At 53.6% G+C, this 18,800-nt stretch overlaps 1 pseudogene across 1 annotated transcript in view; it reads right to left on the reverse strand.

Annotated features, from left to right (window-relative positions):
• LOC148653976 (fibronectin type-III domain-containing protein 3A-like) overlaps positions 1–18,599 on the reverse strand; it is a 37,984-nt pseudogene extending 19,385 nt beyond the window's left edge. The window contains exons 1-4 of the transcript XR_015924895.1: positions 18,035–18,599; positions 7,689–7,812; positions 1,318–1,393; positions 233–309 (exon numbers count right to left, since the gene is read on the reverse strand). The product of XR_015924895.1 is annotated as a fibronectin type-III domain-containing protein 3A-like (transcript). The remainder of the gene's footprint in view (positions 1–232; positions 310–1,317; positions 1,394–7,688; positions 7,813–18,034) is intronic.
• Between the last annotated feature and the right edge of the window lie 201 nt (positions 18,600–18,800).

The following is an 18,800-nucleotide window of genomic DNA, read 5'->3' on the forward strand; positions in this document are numbered from 1 at the left end:
ACCTCAACTAAACCACTAACCAGTGGAACACTGGCTATGTCAAGGGCTGGAAAACCAGTACTGATCACAGAGTATTTTCTCAGCAAATATTATTTATTTGCTTTTTTAGTTCAGGACTCCATTTCCTTTTCCCTGCAGGTGATACTACTGAACTGCATAGAAAATGCAGCAACTTCGGTAAACCTTGTAGTAACATTTCAGCGGACTCTTCTCTCGGTGTCGGAGTACCCACCTGAGACATGTACCCTGGGGGCAGGAAGATGGGAGGCATGGAGCCATTGGGGGACACCATCGGCACATGTGCAGGACCTGCGGCAAACGGAGACACAGAGATACAAAGGGCTGGGCAAACATGACAGCGGGCCTTCTGCTTTTCACCATCTCGTCCACACTGCTGCTTCTGACCTCAGTGCACCTGCAACAACCCTGTCACACTGCTGCATTCGAGCGGGAGAGAAAAGAGCAGAAGCAGGCACAGCACTCCGAGGAGACTGCCATTCACTATGTGACGCCTTGCAGATCTCACACACAGCACTCGGCTGGGCAGGGGAAAGACTCTGTGATGAAACGACGATCATGCACGAAGAGCCAACTGAAAGGCTACAGACTTTGAGGGCACAGCTACTCATCACAACACATTCGTACACACTGCCTGGTTTGTAGCCAATCACTCCCAGGATCTCATCAGTAACTTGTTCTACACCCCCACCATCCTTTCTCAGTATCAGATACAGCAGTGTGCCCCGATGGGAGTTGAGACCGAGTGATATTTCGGACTTCAGTGAAAGTGGTTTTTTCAGCCTCCACTCCTCGAACCAAAGGGAACCACATCAGCTGACAAGGAGGGGGGTTTGCTGTAAGAAGGGGAATGCTTCCCAGAGCCCCTTCCTCCCCTCAGCTGAAGCATCACTCCAGACACCCCCTTCCTCTGTGGAGACCCTCTTGTGCCCACAGGGAGCTCATCTGAAAATGCATTCACACTAACAAAGTCTTCCTCAAAAGCTGTATCCGTCGCAAGTGTTAAGGTGGGCTCCTTCGTGTTGCCCCCCTGCGAATGCAATGATTTGCATGATCTTTACCGCCCAGGGAAACAATCTCTCTGCATATGGGCTCTCTCGGCAGACGTGATTGTTCCGCACATGGTTTGCGGAACGTTATTTTGCCAGCTGTAGCGAGTCCAGAAGTCCGGTGGAAATGGGGATACAAAAGAAAAGGTTGCCTTTTAAATATCCGGGGCTTTGAAACACCTGCAACACCGGAGCAGGCCTGCACAGAGCCATCAGCCGCCCTCGCTCGGCCCTCGGGATGTTTCCTCACCTGGAATGCACTGGATATGCCCGTCCTCTGTCCGGATAGTGAAGGTCTCCCCAGGGTTCACCTGCACCAGGATCACCTGGGAGGACGAGCAGAACAAAGAGGGGGCAACTTTAATTACACCAGACCCCAGCTCTAGGTCAGGGGACCCCTGCAGCTCTCCAACCTCTGCCGCACCATTCATTTAAACTCCCCTGTGGAGTGAGGGTGGAACTGCAAGACACCTCACAGCTCTGTGACGGTGACGTACCCCCCAAACCCCAGGACACCCCACATCTCTGTGACAGTGACGTACCCCCCAAACCCCAGGACACCCCACATCGCTGTGACAGTGATGTACCCCCCAACCCCAGGACACCCCACATCTCTGTGACAGTGACGTACCCCCCAAACCCAGGACACCCCACAGCACCGTGACAGTGACGCATCCCCCAACCCCAGGACACCCCACAGCACTGATCTCCCACACGACGGAAGGCCGGCCCTTTAGCGCAGAGGAATTCATCACTGCTGCGCAGCTCGAGACTGAAAGCACAGTCCCTGTAACAGTCTTGAGAAAGCAGAAACCTGGGAACCCCCCAACGCAGAATCAGGAAACACTTCGCATGTACATGTGCAGGTTTAATAACAGAGCAGCCCCCACGACCCAAGACGGCATTTCTCCACAGTCTGAAGTGGTCTTTGTCTGTCCTGTTTTGTCTGTCCTGTCTGTCCTGCCTGGCAAACAAGCCAGGTCTCCAGATCAGCACTGGGAATCTGTTTGCTGTGCTGCACCATTTTCACACCCCTCCCCCTGTCTGTAAAGCTCACTCACAGGGGATGTTTGCCCAGCACAGCAGTGTTCCCTGGGCCTGGGAAGGGTACACTAGGCCAGACAGCCCCCTGAGGTCACGACCTGCTTCACACAACCCGCAGAGGCAAGGAAGGAAGTTGAATCAAACCCTATTAAACCACAGCGATGCAACCCGGACCTGTGTCACACACAGGCACTCACACATACATAGACATTACATACAGTGTAAAAAAGCACACCGCTAATGCAATCCGACACAGGCAGCACTTTGATCCATTTAACATTTTATGAGCTGCAGGCTCCTATGTAAACTGTTCTCATGAAGCAGAAAAGCAAATCAAAGTGCCAACATGTATTTATTTAACCCCACGTTACTCACAATAGGAGCTGCTGACATGCAGTACAAGAAACAGCAGCTGGTAATACCCATTTATAACAGAATAAATAACTCGGCCCTGGGAGTCTGGTTTCTACTGTGGCGCACTCAAGTGAGAATACACACATGCACACAGTTCGACTACCAGATGCAGCGTTTACACTGCAGTAAGGTAGTAAAATCCAGGCAGCAATCAATCACCTGCTATTCTCTTAACTAGAGCACAGCGATCACTTCACAACGATAAAAATCAATACTTCCTTGCATTTACACAGTGACTTTTATCCCAAAGCACTTAACATACAGTGCCCTCCAGAAATATGAAGGGGAATATATGCCAATTAGATTTTGTTCACAGGAATTTCTAGGGGTACCAATCATTGTGATCTTTTGAGAAAAATGTTTTTTTTTATAAGGATTTTTTTTTCTTTGAATAAGCTTACCTCAAATTTCTCTCACATTTTCAGTGTAAGATCAAGCCAATACACAACCAAGACATTTTTTCATAGCCTTTTTTGCTCATCTTTTCCAAGGGTGCCAACCATCCTGGAGGGCACTGTACATACACTTCAAATTCACTTTATCTACCACTGACGTGCAGCCCCTCTGGGTGACACACAGCAGCCATTTTGCACCAGCTGGCCAGGTAAAGAAATGAGCAAGAGCTTCACCAGCTGAATTAAGGGAGGCCAGATATTGTACAAATCCCAGGGGATAGTTTAGCTAAGTCACTGGGTTAACACCTATACACTAAAGAACAGTGCCCTGGGACCCTTAAAGACAAAACAGTGATGTACCGCCTTGATTTAACACTTCATCCAAAAGACAGGAAAGTTTAAAATGACGTATTCTGCTGAAGTATCCTTAAATCCTGTATATCATGAAGGTGTGTGTGTCAGGGGTAGAGGCAGTTACACATGTGACAAAGGTATGTCTCTCCGATTTGCACTCCCTAAACCAGGCCCTCATGGGGGGCCCTGGCAGGGGGGGGGGGGGGGGAGGCAGAGGCGTGCAAGGAATGCTGGGAAAGAAGCAGCTATGTCAGGAATGTGCCCTCATTCCCCCAGATCCTCTGCAAGTAACTACCTGGGGGCTGGAGCCAGAGGCGGGATAGGGAAGCAGTAAAGGAGGGCAGGTCTGGACAGAAGCTGACCTGCAGCCTCATCCACGAAAGGGCTGTCTCAACCGGCTACCAGCAACCCTACAAGCTAGAAGGGCCAAATGGCTCCTCTCGTTCGGAACTGGTCTCAAAGGGCTGATGTTTCCTACAGGACGGGGGTCGGTATTGATACACCGGTGGGTCGTCCTCTCACTATGGCTTCCACACACTCCTGAACAGCCAAACCCAATACATGCTGCAGCACCTGGTTGTGCCAAGGTACCTGGGCATGGTAAACGATCCAGCCCTTTTTTTTAAAAAGCCCTCCGCTGGAGCCGTCTAATAAAGGTCTAGCTGACCGCAGCCAGGACCATGCCCGATTGTACAACACCAGAAGCACATGGCAGTCAAAACAGAGCCACATCAGCCAGGGCCCTCTGGGGTTCGGTGGAAACGAAAACTCCTGCCAGCTGCGGGGCGCTCACAGGCCTGCGGTGATGTCATCGGGAGACCCGCTGCTCCTCCAATCAGGACGAACTCGCCCGTCAGGAGCTGTGGAGCTCGCCCAGTGTCCAATGGCGTGTAGCTGTCTCCATCTGCACAGGGGTACACGGCTCACCGCTGCACAGCCAAGTCTTAAACAAGTAGCAGGGAAAAAAAAAAAGCTCCGAGAGGCTTTCCGAACACCAAAGTAGAGCCGTGCCCCAAACTAGGAAAGTATCAAGCGTTGAGCCCAAGACACCACTCTAATATCTGATTGTGGGCGCTCAGTGCCAGGGCAACACAGAAATCATCCTCAGGAGAGTCTCATCCCGAGACATCAGAGCGTGTCAATCTCTAAGCAAGCCTTGAAAAAAAAGAGATCATCAAGAACAAAACAGTCGCCGTTTGTTTAGGCTGGAAAAGCAGGTCTAAATATTTGTTCTCGCAAAGCAGCACAGAGTAGGGACCAAAGAGCACTCTGCAGCACATACCAACCACCCCCCCCCAGCTGATCTGAACCCGCGTCCTTACAAAACAAGGAGCCCTGAGGTAAACCCCCCCCCCACCCCCCCAAGAATTTATCTCCCTGTCCAAGTCCTTCTGGAAACACAGCAGCCTGAGCACAAACAGATTTCCTTCCCGTTAGCCCTGCTTGAAGTTCCCAGACCTGGCTGCTCAGTGCCAAAGTCAGAGAAGGGTTATTAAAGAACTGTCCCCCCCGCCCCTCCTCCCTCCTGCCCCCTCCACTTCTCCATGCTGAGCCCGTAGCACGCCCCCCCCCCCCCTTCCCCATTCCGCTCCACAGGAGCTGGTCTCCGTGTCTGTTATCGCCTTGGCAACCTTACAAACAGGGAGAAATGTGAGCGCCCGGAGCCAGTGTGGGTACAGACTCCCTCTGCACTCTATCAGTGACATTTACTGCTGCCGTAAGGCCTGCAGGCTCAGAGCGCTTCACATCCTCAGCTACTGATGGCCTGGAAACCCTCTTCCTTTAGACCAATTAATCCAGTGACCGGGCCCACTAGCACTGAAGTTCTGTGTAGACTAGGCACCTGCATTTTGGCTGCTATTCATTCGCTCTTTCGACTATAGTAGTGCTCGCTCTCAGGTAGGAAAGGAGGGGTCTCCTGTAATCCTAGGAGGGTTCTGGGATAGGGGATGTAGGGGCAGGTGGGGTGAGTCTGTATTTCTCCCTGGAATTCAGTCAGCTTCTTTACACAAAGGGTGGCGGGAGTGTGGAACAAACCACCCAGCCGTGCCGTTGAACCCGGGCTTCCCTCGGGAAAGAGCAGGAGGAGATCCCTGGATCAATTAGCTAATAACCACCGAACAAACTAGAAGGGCCGAGCGCGGCAGAGTGGGTACACCATCAGGGCTCGGGGTGTTGGCATCAGGGTGACAGATGGGCAGAGGACGAGGAGAAAACTCTCTCCTCTTCCTCCATCTCCAAGCCATTCCGACAGGAGAACGGGCGGCTCCTTTTAATTTCTGCTCTGAACGACGACGCGGTCTCCGGCCAGACGTGGAGCTTGTTCCCCACTATCGTTGTTCTAGAAAATCAAGTGCAGGTCAGGTTCTGGGGACTGTGAGAACGAAGCCTGGCAGCGAAGCCCAGAGGAACTACCGCACAGTGCCCAGCCTCAACAAGTCAGCATGGGCCATCACCCCCCCCACACACACACACACACACACACACACACACACACACACACACACACACACACACACACACACACACACACACACACACACTTCTCCGTGCTCTTCCGGATGTGCACGCTTCCAACAGCCTCCCCTTTCCGCCCCCTCCCACATTTACTGGAAGTGCTGCTGGCAGGCTGGTGCACAGAGTGAACTGGAGCGGAGGCCGGAGGGGGAGAGGGAAGGAGTGTGTGTGTGCGTGTCTCTGTGTGTGTCTCTGTGTGTGTGTGCGTGCGTGCGTGCGTGCGTGTCTCTGTGTGTGTCTCTGTGTGTGTGTGCGTGCGTGTCTGTGTGTGTGTGTGCGTGCGTGTGCGTGCGTGCGTGCGTGTCTGTGTGTGTGTGTGCGTGCGTGTCTGTGTGTGTGTGTGCGTGCGTGCCTGTCTGTGTGTTTGTGTGCGTGCGTGCCTGTCTGTGTGTTTGTGTGCGTGCGTGCGTGTCTCTGTGTGTGTGTCTCTGTGTGTGTGTGTGTCTCTGTGTGTGTGTGTGTGTGTCTCTGTGTGTGTGTGTGTGTGTGTCTCTGTGTGTGTGTGTGTGTGTGTCTCTGTGTGTGTGTGTGTGTGTGTGTCTCTGTGTGTGTGTGTGTGTGTGTGTCTCTGTGTGTGTGTGTGTGTGTGTGTCTCTGTGTGTGTGTGTGTGTGTGTGTGTGTGTGTGTGTGTGTGTGTGTGTGTGTGTGTGTGTGTGTGTCTCTGTGTGTGTGTGTGTGCGGGCGAGACTTTAGCAAACCTCCCCTCTGTCTCCTCTGGCCTGTACCCTCCCTCCCTCCCCTCCTCCCCTAAGACTCCCCACCCCCCCCATCTTCCCAGCAGTCGGAGGCCATCTGCTTGTGCGCGGGCCCCTGCCTGACCGTGCTCCAGAGAGCCTGCAGTCCCTCTGACCCCGCCGCTCCCAGGGCTGTGTGCGAGTCTGCAGGCTCCTTCCAGGCAAAATGGAAAACGACAGGAGCCTCGTGTGTAACAAGAGCCCTTGCTGCCGGGAACAGTTCGGAAAACTGGAATAAAATGCGGAGGCGCAGACAAGCTAGAACCTTCGCATCTTTGTCCTATTTTTAGCTTTGCTGGCTCTAGGCCTTTGCAGTTGTGAAGGAGCAGCGGCTGTGCCCCACGGACTGCACACGCGGCCCACTTCCTGTCCTTGGAAGTTTCCTGCAAACTGAGTCCCGTAAGCCCCGTCCGATTACTGGCATAGTGCTGCCAACACAGAGACCAGGGAGCCGTCCCGTCATATAAGCCTGCTGATATTTCAGCCGCGCCACGCATGTTTCCAGAGGAAAGAAAAACTGTCAACATCCCAAACGTGGGGATATGCATGGACAGGTATCTAGCCTCTGGACAGCGAGCCACGTCAATAAAACACGACTCCTTCCTCTTCCTCTTCAGAGCCACTGCAAACAGGGCAAAACAGCGAGTAAGGGAGTCCCACTCTTCCTCAGGGAACAGGGAATGTGGCTCAGTCAGTTCTCTGGGATGTGGGGGGAGGGAATTGGAATGCTAAGAGAAACCCCATGGGGGCCTGGGAAGAACGTGCAAACTCCACACAGAAGGCCTGAACCCCTGTGCCTTAAGTGCCATGCCACTGTGCCGCCTTTTAAAGTGAACCTAAAGGAAGCTAATTTCTCATGGTTCCTGTTGGTGGCTTAAAAGATGTCAACCCAGCGTATTTCTTCAGGATGAAGAGTGAAGCATGAACTGCCGGACACAGGTGGGAGCTCTGTGGAAGAGCGGGAGTGTGAGACCAGTTACTCAGCCGTGCTAGTGAAGCCCATATACTGGCTTCTTTCAAGAACCAGCTGGATGGGACCCGTGGATCAAGTAACTACTAAAGACCAAGAGGGCTGGACAGACAGAATGACCTCCTCCCCTTTGGAACCTGCTCACGTTCTTCAACGTCCTCCTTCCTCCCAGACCTCCCGCCCCCCCCTCACCTGCTGCACGCTGTCTCCGCTGAGCAGGTGCGGGACGAGGGACACTTCACCCAGCATGGGCATCTCCAGAGACGGGGGCTGGTCCGTCATCATGGCTGAAAGGATCATTCACGGGCAGCAGCGCCTGGGCAGGGAGAGACCAGAGTGAGCGAGTGAGCGAGCGGGCGGGCAGAGAGGGGCGGAAAAGAGACAGACAGCAATAATAAGAATAATAATTGCTTACACTAATATAGCGCTTTTCTGGACACTCCACTCAAAGCGCTTTACAGGTAAGGGGGACTCCCCTCCACCACCACCAGTGTCCAGCCCCACCTGGATGATGCGACGGCAGCCATAGTGCACCAGAACGCTCCCCACACATCAGCTCTCAGTGGGGAGGAGACCAGAGTAATGAAGCCAGTTCAGAGATGGGGATTATTAGGGGGCCATGATTGGTAAGGGCCAATGGGAAATGTGGCCAGGACGCCGGGGTTACACCCCTACTCTTTTCGAGAAACGCCCTGGGATTTTTAATGACCACAGAGAGTCAGGACCTCGGTTTTACATCTCATCCGAAGGACGGCGCCTGTTTACAGTATAGTGTCCCCGTCGTTATACTGGGGTATTTGGACCCACATGGACCGCAGGGTGAGCGCCCCCTGCTGGCCCCACTAACACCTCTTCCAGCAGCAGCCTTAGTTTTCCCCAGGAGGTCTCCCATCCAGGTACTGACCAGGCTCACACCTGCTGAGCTCCAGTGGGCTGCCAGTGGTGAGTTGCAGGGTGATATGGCTGCTGGGGTAAAATATGTGAGAGAGTGAAGCAGCACAAAAGAAGAGGAGGGGGCTCCTACAAGAGAGATGGAGAGGGAGGACAGAAAGGCTCAAACAGGTGATGTGAGAGATTAAGGACCAAAAATACTCCCAGATATTTTCCCCACCATTTTTTGGGAGATTTTCACACCTCCAGGAGCCATAATGTGCCCACTAGGCTGCGAACGGCCTTGTTAAGACACCAGACAAGAAGCTGGAGAGAAAGAGGCTGTTAGAGATTTAGGGGAGGGGTCTCCAATCCTGGACAGCCACAGAGTCTGGAGGTTTTCCTTCCAGCTCGGCTCTTAACGACCTAAATCGACCAACTGTCATTGGCTTAAATGCATCAATTTAGGCATTTCTGCCAGCTCATCAGGTGCTGCTGCTTTAAAGAGAAATCCTGCAGACACACCAGTCCACCAGGACCAAGAGAAGAGAGTGCAAAATTGAGCTTGACACCTGCAGCACAGAAACAAGTGCATATCGCAATAATACAGTGACCCAGGGGTCAGGGGTTCAAACCTGGGCCCGTCAGCAGCAGGATGTGACTGTACCACGGCTGGCAGACTGCAATTGAATTTTTCAGCAGGTCAGATAACAAATGGCTTTTCATGTTGGAGTGACATGACGATTCCTATTCAAGATCAAGATCAGCAACAGCAGCAGCAGCAGCAAAAGCTTAGATTTGACATTATGAGCATAGGGAAGGCAGGTGGCGCCAGTGAGCTCGGCACAGTCACGCGGAAGACTAAGCTGGACAGTTATTCCATCAGGAAGGGGGGGGGTGTTTGTTTTCACACAGCCAGACTCTGTGTCAAACGCTTTCGTCACCATCACAACAGTCCGCTGGCAGCGCTCTCCGCACCACATCTGGATGCAATAAGGTTGCCGCCACCCCCCCCCCTCCCTTGCGCGCTCACGGCCGCGTGCATGCAGGAGACGCACAAGCACCGCCCCGTCCAGACCCGCGGGGCTCCCCCGGGCCCCTCGCCTGCCCCCCTGCGCCAGAGCGCGTCCCCCAGTCCCGCCACCTTCCCGGCTCACAATCCCTGCTCCAGCAGGCTCACCCCGACTCCCCTCCCGGTGGGCCGCCGGCCCGCGTTTCCGGAACCAGACTTGAACATTTTCCCAAAATAGGGAACGCTTATGTCTGCGGCCAGATGCTGAGGGTGTTCGGGGGCCCCTCTGGCGATCATCTGCCTTTCCACCTCTGTGGGTCCCGAGGGGCCCAGCTAGGACCTGCTCACAGCACCACCGCTGCGCTCTGAGGAACACACTGACAGCGCCAGGCACCCTGCTGCCCCGGCACAATGCCCCTTTCACCCGTGCCCGCCGCTCGGCTCCAGACTCCCTGCCCATAAACATCCTCGTGCAGCAGATGTGTGAGTGTGTGTGTGAGTGTGTGTGTGTACACGCACATCTGCCAAGGAGCCCCCTGGTGAGACCCAGGAGACAGAGCTGGGGCCGTCTCAGCGCACATGAACACAGGTGACGGCCGGGACAGCCCTCTGGCTCTCAGGCTGCACTGCCCCTCCACATGGGGGCTCCTTCTGTAACTGAGAGACAACCGTACCTCTCCGAAGCGTGCTCCTCCAGACTGCTCGCTCACAGTGTCCCACACCTCTGCAGTCCTTTCAGATCACAGGGGCTGAGGATCACTGACCCTGGCCCTGGCCGTGGAGTCTACTTCTAAGCCTGCTTCCCAGCTTCTCCCTGAAGCCCTGGGAGAGTTTCTGGTGGCATGAGGGCGGGGGGCCACTGGTGCCCTTCCTCATCCTGCCCTGCTGGCTGCCTGAACTGGACTGTGCCCCAGTGTGGACAGAGCCTCCCACGCCTCCGCGCAGGAAGCTCCGGAGCAGTGGAAGGAAGACTGGAGCGGAACGCAGAAAAAAAATACACCTAAAAATAAACAAACACGGAAAAAAAGGGCCCAGCTGAAGCCATGAATCATTTCCCATCCCGTCCCCTCCCGCTGCCCCCTCCCCGGTCCTGGGCGTCACAGCCTCTGGTTTTCTGACTCAGCTCTCTGGGTTGGCTTCTCTGACGTCAAAACTGCTCGTGCCACTAGCACAAGCAGCCTGAGTAACCCAGCGGGGGAGACGGCCCCAGCGACTGCAATCTGCCCTCCTGTCCCTCTGCCCGAGCGACTGCAATCTGCCCTCCTGCCCCTCTGCCCCAGCGACTGCAATCTGCCCTCCTGTCCCTCTGCCCCAACGACTGCAATCTGCCCTCCTGCCCCTCTGCCCCAGCGACTGCAATCTGCCCTCCTGCCCCTCTGCCCCAGCGACTGCAATCTGCCCTCCTGTCCCTCTGCCCCAGCGACTGCAATCTGCCCTCCTGCCCCTCTGCCCGAGTGACTGCAATCTGCCCTCCTGCCCCTCTGCCCCAGAGACTGCAATCTGCCCTCCTGCCCCTCTGCCCCAGAGACTGCAATCTGCCCTCCTGCCCCTCTGCCCGAGCGACTGCAATCTGCCCTCCTGTCCCTCTGCCCCAACGACTGCAATCTGCCCTCCTGCCCCTCTGCCCCAGAGACTGCAATCTGCCCTCCTGCCCCTCTGCCCCAGAGACTGCAATCTGCCCTCCTGCCCCTCTGCCCGAGCGACTGCAATCTGCCCTCCTGCCCCTCTGCCCCAGCGACTGCAATCTGCCCTCCTGCCCCTCTGCCCCAGCGACTGCAATCTGCCCTCCTGTCCCTCTGCCCCAGCGACTGCAATCTGCCCTCCTGCCCCTCTGCCCGAGTGACTGCAATCTGCCCTCCTGCCCCTCTGCCCCAGAGACTGCAATCTGCCCTCCTGCCCCTCTGCCCCAGAGACTGCAATCTGCCCTCCTGCCCCTCTGCCCGAGCGACTGCAATCTGCCCTCCTGTCCCTCTGCCCCAACGACTGCAATCTGCCCTCCTGCCCCTCTGCCCGAGTGACTGCAATCTGCCCTCCTGCCCCTCTGCCCCAACGACTGCAATCTGCCCTCCTGCCCCTCTGCCCGAGTGACTGCAATCTGCCCTCCTGCCCCTCTGCCCCAATGACTGCAATCTGCCCTCCTGCCCCTCTGCCCGAGTGACTGCAATCTGCCCTCCTTCCCCTCTGCCCCAACGACTGCAATCTGCCCTCCTGTCCCTCTGCCCCAGCGAGTGCAATCTGCCCTCCTGCCCCTCTGCCCCAACGACTGCAATCTGCCCTCCTGTCCCTCTGCCCCAGCGACTGCAATCTGCCCTCCTGTCCCTCTGCCCCAGCGACTGCAATCTGCCCTCCTGCCCCTCTGCCCGAGCGACTGCAATCTGCCCTCCTGCCCCTCTGCCCCAACGACTGCAATCTGCCCTCCTGCCCCAGTGACTGCAATCTGCCCTCCTGCCCCTCTGCCCGAGCGACTGCAATCTGCCCTCCTGCCCCTCTGCCCGAGTGACTGCAATCTGCCCTCCTGCCCCTCTGCCCCAACGACTGCAATCTGCCCTCCTGCCCCTCTGCCCGAGTGACTGCAATCTGCCCTCCTGCCCCTCTGCCCCAATGACTGCAATCTGCCCTCCTGCCCCTCTGCCCGAGCGACTGCAATCTGCCCTCCTGCCCCTCTGCCCCAGTGACAGCTATCTGCCCCTCTGCCCCAGCGACTCCACTGGCTCATCGTGTGTGTTGCTCAGAACAAGCTGACTTTCCGGCCCGCGGGGAGCATCGCCTCACCTCACAGTTCTCATCATTCGTGACCAGAGCACACAGCACACGCCAGACCGCACCGGATCTCATCCTGCACAAGCACTGCGACATGGCAGGGCAGGACACCTGGGGATGGAATCTGCTCAGACGGGACCGATTCCTAACCCCTCCATGACTGCTACTGGCCAATGCACGGCTCTGTCACGACCAGAACAGCTGGTACACACACATACACGGGGGGTGGGAAGGGTTACAGTCCAATTCTCCTACACCAGAGGAAAAGGTAAGAACACCAAACAAACAAAGAGGACGGTATCCTCCGGAGAAACGCATTCCGTCGGCAGGGAAAGAATGCCAGAGAGGATGTGAGTAAGCAGATTCTTCCTCGTGGGCTGATGAAGGCAGCCCGGGTTTCAGGAGGGTGACGTCACGGTCTGACCAGGCGGCGGCGGTGGCGAATGTGTCACTCGATCCTGCATTATTAAAGGGACTGGGGGGGGGCAGCCAGGAAGCTCTCCTCCACGGAGAGCACAGAGGAACAGAGGGAGCGCAGAGCACCCGTTCCAGCAGGGAGCGCCGCCGGGCGGGCATCGCACCCGGGCAGCTCCCACACACCAGCTCACACCCGCCAAGGACTTCTACTCCTCCTAGGGCAACAAAAGGGTCCAAAAAACGCCTCACACTCTCATACACCAAATGCACGGATCCTGTAGACAGGAAACCCAAACAGGGAAAAGGCGGACCTGCCCGGGGGTCAGGAATACTGCAGTGGATAAAAGCCGACGCCTGTTTGCTTCACTCCTGCTCCCAGCACAGGCAGCCGCTCCCTCTGCAACAAGAGCGGCTTATTTCCCCCAGAGTCCAGGAAGCCTGGGCAGGAGGGAAAAACCCAGCCACGCGGTCCGGGTCGGACGCCACATCCGTTTCTGAAAGCAAGCTGCTCGCCAGCCTCGCTACAAAGCAGCGCCCCTGTGTCCTAAACGCAGCTGTCATCTTGCTTTCCCACTCGGGGGCCGCCAAAATAGCCAGCCCTCGGCCGTTTAATGCAATTCAGCTTTAACGACTTGCAGGCTCCTGGCCTGCCACCGATGAAGGTGATTGATAAAGACCTGTGTAGAGCGTTTGGCGACCTATTCAAACCCCAAAGGAACAAACAAAGGTCCGTTTGTTCAAAAGCCCCCAAACACAACAAAACACAAAAAGACAAAAAAGCACAACTATGGGCGGTGGGTTTAAACCAAGGTATCTCACTGACAACGGTCTTGGATGGATTCAAATGCCATGGTTGCACAGTGCAAACAGCGACAGCACACACCGGGGGGGGATCCCTTCACCATCTGTGGGCAAGACGGCCTGTGAGCTTTGAAGGAATTGCAAGCAGCAGCAAGAAGCCATTTGGCAACTGTTGGCACAGTCTAGGGGAAGGTGCCCCTCATGACTCCTTTGGTAAATGCATCTTGTTCAGTACTCTGCACTGCAGCTTTCAAAGCAGAAATGGTTGGAGAGACCAACACACGTCACAGAACCCCTTTGGATTCATCCCAAGAGCTTGAAAGCCACCAAGACCTGAAATGGCTCACAGACAACGGAAATAGGAGTTCCAATTCCAACCACCACATTGCAGGCAGACCCCAGGAAGCACAGGTAGGTTCCAAACCAAATCCAGCCCATCTGCATCCCAAACATCCACCTGAAGACTAGAGAGAAAGACCAGGAGTCTGTCTCTGTGCATTAGGCCTTCTCTGCCATTCTACAGGGAGGCCTGCACTTTCCTTACTCACTCAGTTCTTTCTATAAACAACCAGAAAGCACAGGGTCCTCTGCCGAGCTCATTTACACAACCTAGGAAGGACGTGGTCAGGTCAGCACCCTGAAACGACATCCTGCAAAATCCTGCCCAAAAGTCCCAGCCAAAATTTCTGCTCAAGTCAAAATTATGGTCTGTATTTTGAACACCAGCACGTTGTTCTCCCGAAATTATCTGGACATCAAGTAATCCTGAAAGCTGAGGCAGTTAATCCAAGATCAGTGGAATCACACCCAACAACCATCAGAGAACAGATGAGGCATTCAGGATGTCATTGCAACTGTGCAGTTTTAACCCAGCTCGGTTAAACACACTTCTGCAAAATAGGAAGGAAGATGCAGACACACTGGTTTTTAACAGCCTAGACATTACTAAGAGTTACTGGGGCTAGCGCAGCAATCCTGCAGCACAGTCAGCACAAAAGACACAGAAGAGCATCTTGTGAGCACAATAGAGTTGCTGGGATTAGAATTAGCCACAGGGATCTAGACTGAGGAGCAAAAATAAATTTAAAAATCCTTTAGTCAGATGATAAGATTATCGCGTCCTTCTGCTTTCTAATAATAGTCTGTTAACTTGCCTTCAGGAATGTGCTGGAACAGCCAGGTCTCAGCTACCCTGCTAACTTCAGATGATAAACCAGGGCTCCAGAACAGTGAATGACTTGTTCGGTACTTCTTGATGCTTAGAGCATTCAGGGCTCTGGACCCGGAACTGGAAGGTTGAGGGTTTAAATCCTAGGTGAGATACTGCTGGTGCACCCTGGATCAAGGAACTTCACTCAGGCTGCTCCAGTAAAATTCTCCTCTACATATAAGGCTACAAATATAAGTTGCTTTGGATAAAAGTGTCAGCAAGGTAAGAGGAGCAACAACAGATTTTCCAGGAAGGGCTGGAGGTGCCCAAAAGAAATACAGAAAATCCTCCACATTCAGGCTGATATTCCAGTATTCAGGCTGCTGGAAGTCAGTCCCGCTGTCCGGCTGGACACAGGGTTTCGCACACATCGTCTCCTCCAGAGAAGAGTGTGAAACCATGCTCTGCTTGGGCATGCTTTCTTAACATGGGAAGATTGTGCTGCAAGGCACTGACTGATGCACAGTTCTGGAATGTCTTCTTATCGTGTACGCTGGTCAAAATGTTAGAAATATTAGGAAACTTCACCGAGCAACGCATGTGAGCTTCTGAAAGCAGCCTCAGCAGGATGTGGTTTAGGATCTTGTTGTGATCAAATATTTGCAGCCCATCCCCTCCAACAGGGAGGACGAACTCTTGCAGCTGAGGTGATGATGTGAGTAACAGGGGTGTGGGAGTGAACAGGTTCCACCAGTTGTCAATAGATTTAAGACCTGGGGACTATTCTGGTCAGGGAAGATAATAACACTCTGCCCTGTGACCCTCAAACCAACCACACACTGCTTGCTGCTGAAAGCAGCTATTTGACTGGGTGTTCCTATTATTTTGGCCAGAGGGTGCTTTTATGCTGTAGCTGCTGTGGTTATCATCCCCTTCACAAGGGGGCAGCACCACATGACATGTACAGCATGGGCCCACCCTGTGTCAACTGGAGTCGAGAGAAAATGTTTGCGTCAACAGCACTGGTCTACTTGTACCATTTGTTTTGAGGCTGCACTAATATCTGTGACCGGAGGACAGCAGAGCAGGCGTCAGGCTTGAGCGACAGGAAGACCGGGTCATAGCCCTGGCATGCAAAATGCCAAGTTCCTGTCTGGTGTAAGCAGCCCAGCCCACAGCCGAAATGACTGGCTTCTTCAAAAAGCCCTGTGCCAGCTTCAGTGTTGTTGGCACTGCACTGTGAGAGAGAGTCCGCTCTCCTGCCCCGAAGCAGGCCGAACGACATCGTCAGCAGCCAATCAGCCTGCAGAGCTTGGCCACATTCCCCGCCCAGCGTCAGTGCCTGCTTGCTGGCCATCGCTGTGGGCAACGCTCACACAAAGACTTCTCCTTTTTCAGGTGAATCGCTTTTCAGAACCAGTTCACCACAGCTTTTACACAACCTGGGATGACCCATTCAAACTGGAAAGCTCTTCGAACACAAAGCACATAACCATCTGATATACTGAGTGAGAAAGAAACTTCCAATTTACAACGCCACCAAATTCACAAAGTAACTATCGGGAAAACGACCTTTGTTTTTGTAGCAGGTGCACTGACACCTTATTGTACAGATACAACCCAGGTAGATGTGTTATGCTGATTAACAATTGTCATCAACAAGGAACAAGGAGTCAGCTGGGAAAGTCACAGGCTGGTACAGGAGTCGCCTCTGCTGGAGATAATTTAGGCTGTACCCCTTGGGCTCCCAGTGTACCCCTGGGGCTCCTGGTGTACCCTTCAGATTCACCCAGTCCTCCTGCAGAGCTGGGACAAGCATGAGCCCGTTCTCTGGGCTCTGAGCCCCGGCTGCCACACGTCCCAGCTCCTCCCACGCGTGTTCAGTGCAGCTGCAGTCTGGGGGCTGGGACAGCCGCAGCACAGCGGCCCAGATCCGTTCCCAACCAGCAGGAGGACTGGAATGGGCTCCCATCAGGAGGAGCTCCCGGGACTTGATCAGTGTAGCGTCTTGGAGTCAGGATACCCTCAGTCACTGCTCGGGGGGTCCTGTAGAGACGGGACACTTCTGCCCAGACTGTGACGCTTGGACTCCCCACAGACTGGTCTGCTGTACAGTTAGTGCATCACTCTGATCTGTACGAAACCACAAGACATCGCTGAGGAGGAGCTGGAAGGTCACCTGTGTCCAGTGAGCTGATACAGAGACAGTCCGTCAGTTGGACTTCAACAACCAACCAGAACTAAAACATTCAATCAAATCTAAAACCCACTAAATGTATGAAACTAGAACATTTATATTTAGCAAGGACGATTTTCTTTCAGACAAGGGTAACGTTTCGACGAAATCATATTGAAACTGCTGTATCATAACTCCAACTAAACTGAAGAGACTGGCCGGTATCCGGGCTACAGTATAATAAATGTCAAATCCTACATCTCAGTGCAAAGAGACGAACACGTGAATATAATATTTGGTTCTTCATTGGCCGGCAAAGTAGATAAGGATTCCTATATCAGGGTTTCTCTCAAGCAAACTAATTTTAATATCTTGTACTCGGAAACAAAAGGTGAAACAAAGAGTTGAAAACTACAGCTGACCGGCTCACTGGGGGACGGTATAATAATGGATTCCTAAGGTAATACCAGATCAAAGCAAAGCCGGACCCCCCCCCCCCCCATTGTAACAGTACACACACAGCATGACGTCACCGTGACGCAACAAAATGTACTGGTTGGGTTATGGACAGTGGAACCCCTTGTTATACAATTACGTCTTTATATTTCAATTTTATATTAAAACTGCTGTTAATGGCTGTCGTTTCATTAACACGTATCTTCTGCGTTCAGGTGTTTCTGCGGGAATTAAAGTTTTGAAGAAAACATCGGAGCAATTTCTAGCTTCAGCGGCAGTTTAGCAGTATACGTGGCATAGAGCAGACAAGTCAAATATTCTACCAGACCCATGTGCAATTAGATATAACGAGCAGATTTCGGTGGTAAAAACCCCTCAGCTCAGGGACAAAGCTTTGCGGTTTTGTTTTGAGACGGTTTTCATGACTCGGGAGTTACTCCAGTTCCACACTTTCCGGAGATTATTATAAACTGGAGTTCTCAGTAACTTGTTTTTTTTTGTATTTAAAAAATAAATCGCGATCAAAAGGGCTTGCGAGGGTTATGAAACAGCCTATGCTCTCTAGACGTCTCTGAGGAAACTCTTTCTGTAAGGAACACGTCAGAATTTGAACACAAACGAGGAAAGTTTTAATTGAAAAAGGACCAGCTCTCGTCCCCGCTATACCACTCACAATATATCATAACGAGATTTTGTTTTGTCTGTTCAGAAAGACATATACTCATCCCAGGGAACAAAAAACACACCTTTGGCCGACAGGAGAACAGACAGTGCCAAAACAATTGCGGCTTTTTTTTTGCGTTTGCAGGAAACGGTTAGATCCTTGAAGCCGATAGAAGCGCACCAGCCTGAGAAGAGAGTCAGCCTTTCAGCTGCGGGAAAGCGAGACTCCTTACCGCACGTTTCTCCCCGGCGGTCCGCGCAGCCAGGCTGGGAGACGGCGCAGGCTGAATCAGAACAACGCAAAGTGCACCTCCGGAGTAGCGCGTCTGGGCTGCGGCGGTGTCGCATGCGATTCTCTGGGCTGCGCGTACCGAGAGCGGTCCCGCCGTACGTCCCTATCCCACTCGAGTGCGGCTTCCTCCTCCCGGATCCTCGCCTGGAGTGGAGACTCAGAGGAGCCTGACGATGCCCGTTCTCAGCGCCATCGCGGCCTGTCGCGGCGCATGCGCACGATTCACCCCCCCCTCCTCTCTCCTCTCCCACCACCTCTCCTCCTGCTGGTCTGGGAGCTCCGCGCGAGGAAAGGGGGGAATCCACGGGCTCTCCGCTCCACGCCGAGGTGAACACCCGGCACACGGGCCTGCAGCGCACCGCTGATGCGCGCTGTAACTGCGAAGAGTGATCGGCTACAACGATCATCGGAATATATCGACCTTTTTTTAAAAATAATAATTATTGTTGCCACTATATTATTAGTCGCACTGGCATCAACTTTGCTGTCATTAAATAAATTACTATTTTTATCAGTTGTAGTCAGTTTAATGGTATAGTTGCGCTTGTATTGCTGTTGCAATAAATGCAAAAACGGTATTATTTTGAGGTCATTAAGGTTGCCTTCGAATTGCACTGTAGGAGCGGCAAGTCTGCTGGCAGCACCAACACCGTGACACAGCAGATGTCTCTCCACGAAGCAATTATTATTAAAGTCGTGATTAGTGG

The sequence above is a fragment of the Lepisosteus platostomus genome, chromosome 10, assembly GCF_059453375.1.
Source record: "Lepisosteus platostomus isolate fLepPlt1 chromosome 10, fLepPlt1.hap1, whole genome shotgun sequence".
NCBI classification, from domain to species: domain Eukaryota; kingdom Metazoa; phylum Chordata; class Actinopteri; order Semionotiformes; family Lepisosteidae; genus Lepisosteus; species Lepisosteus platostomus.